The sequence below is a fragment of the Benincasa hispida genome, unplaced genomic scaffold (genome assembly GCF_027475165.1).
Source record: "Benincasa hispida cultivar pf3 unplaced genomic scaffold, pf3_genome.v1.1 HicScf1538, whole genome shotgun sequence".
NCBI lineage: Eukaryota > Viridiplantae > Streptophyta > Magnoliopsida > Cucurbitales > Cucurbitaceae > Benincasa > Benincasa hispida.
In genome coordinates this window covers 10,001-12,500 of record NW_028325896.1, presented here as the reverse complement: position 1 = coordinate 12,500, position 2,500 = coordinate 10,001, and positions in this window count along the sequence as shown.

The following is a 2,500-nucleotide window of genomic DNA, read 5'->3' as shown; positions in this document are numbered from 1 at the left end:
GAAGCATTCGTATTTTAATGCATGTATTTAATTTATTCGGAGCTATTAGAGCGGGATCCACTTTTTGGGGAATATGGGTCGAAGCAATAACAAGAATATTTCTAGTGGAACATCTTTCACAATCCCTGGAGATATAGTTCACTAATAGACCAAGGGATAAGTAATTCGACTCATTCACATCCAGATCATGAATGTTTGGAATCCATATTATGCAAGGAGACATTGCTTTTGTTAATTCGAATTGAAGGGTGATATAAAATCGGTCTATTTCCGGCATCATATCCATAGTTAGCGCATTCATCATAGTTAGAAGCTCCAGCTCCGTATCAAGGTCACGGTCGATATCGACACTATCATCAATATCGCCACTATCATCAATATCGTCACTATCATCAATAAGAAAACCCGTAGGCTTGTTATCCAGGAACTTGTTCAGAAATACTGTAATGAAAGGAAGATAGGAGTTTGTCGCTAGGTATTTGACCAAATAGGATCGTCCAGTTCCTATAGAACCTATCACTAAAATTCCCCTAGAGGGGGATAGGGCTAAGCGGAGCGAAAAGGGTTTTCCATGAGATGGGAAATGAAAACTATTAGCCCCACACGAGGTTTGTGAATAAGTGATTGTCTGATAATGAGCAGGGAATGTCCGTCTTTCTGCTAAACAGGATGTATTGAACTCATAATTCATTAGATACTTTTTATGAATGTCAACTAAGTATCGTAAGTAAATTACTCCCGGTTGTTCAATCATTTGATAACCAGAGTCATTCTTTGATAAATGATCACTATGAGTCAGACTCAATAGAATTTGATCAATCCTTTTTTATGTCGTTAAGGTGGAGAACTGAACCAAGAATTCTCTTTCTTTATCATCAATCGAATCACTGTTCGAGACCCAGGATTCTATTTTATCATCAATCCAATCCCAATCACCGTTCACATTTTTCTTTTTCTTATCAATGAATATATCTCTTTACTTGTATGACTTAGATGTCTCGTATTTCTCGAAAAAGCGATTCGATTGATGGGATTTGGTATGATACTTATGAGATCGATGAGATTGATATTCCAATCTTTCTTCTTCGAACGTATTGATTTGACCCAATAAGCGGGACCGCCACCCCATAGCATGTTGCCACCAGAAGCAGAACCCCATATTTCTTCTAGAGAATCTCCTAATTGTTCCAGAGCAACTAGAAAGAGATTCTTTAACCAGAAAGAATTCAGTTCAGATGTGGGGTACCTATCCAGAAGTTTTCGCAACTCAATCATGTATGATGGAATCATCAAAGATTTGACCTTTTCGAACTCTGTCTGTAACTCACTATAGGCTCGAGAAACATAGAGAAGATGTGTACGAACGAGATATACAGCAACAAGAAGAAGGAAAAGGATTGAATAGAGGAACTCCCGAACATTTGGCGATCTCAGATGTGTCGATATCGATGGTGACTCATTATTTCGATGAATCATTTCTTCGGACAGAAGAAGATTATGTAAAAACTTACTCGAAATCTCACTTATCAGATTCCATTGTGGAAGACACAATTTTTTCTGAAGAATTCGCCATGATATACCTGATCCATGCATAATATCATGAAAAATGGATACAAATTTTTGGCTGCTTCTTAGTATCGGCAATAGGTCTGAAAAAGTATCTAAAAATAGAAAATTTAGATATTTGTACCCTGTCGAAGTAAGGAACCATGGCATATATGTTTGGAATAGATTCCATTTTGAGAGAGTTGAAAAAGCACTATCTCGTTGAAAGGTTCTATACATCTGCCATTTCTCAAGGCATTTCTTTAGACAAAGACTCCGTTTTTTCCTCTTTTCGGATGGTAAATATTTCTCAGAACATGGAGTGTGAATCAAACCCATGTTTGAATTGAAATTGAGATACTGATGCAAGTTCTTCCCCTCTGAATCAGATAGATTCATATCTGAAAGTGGTTGACAATAAGTTCTTTCAAAATTGACTATTTGTCCCTCTGTTAGAGGTGTTCCAGAAATGTCTGCGATCGAGTAAATAGCTCGACGAACGAATGGATCGGATCGAATTGGAAAATGGAAAGATTTGTACAAGTTATACCTTTCGTCACCACTTTGTGGAAAATCGTTAGGTATGAATATGTTAGATACCTGTGACTCGATTGGTGAAATAGTATCTCTCTCCAAAAAAGCATGTTTTTTTTTACAGCCGCACAAAGAAAATATTTTGTTGCGAATGAACAAGATATTGAGGAATTGTCCATACGTAAAATCATAATTATTGATACGGGCCTTTTCCACATAATCCACATAACAAGGGAATCTTTTGTTACAATAGAAGCAGAAGTGATGTGGATTATTCAAGAATCGAAGTCGAGTTGCTTTATAAAAAGAAGATATCAATGAACTTCTATGAAATGGTTTCACGGGATTTAGCCAATTGTCTTGATCGTGGGATATCATTGAGAAATAGGAATCAGTGTTATCAAAGGATTTCCTGCGATTA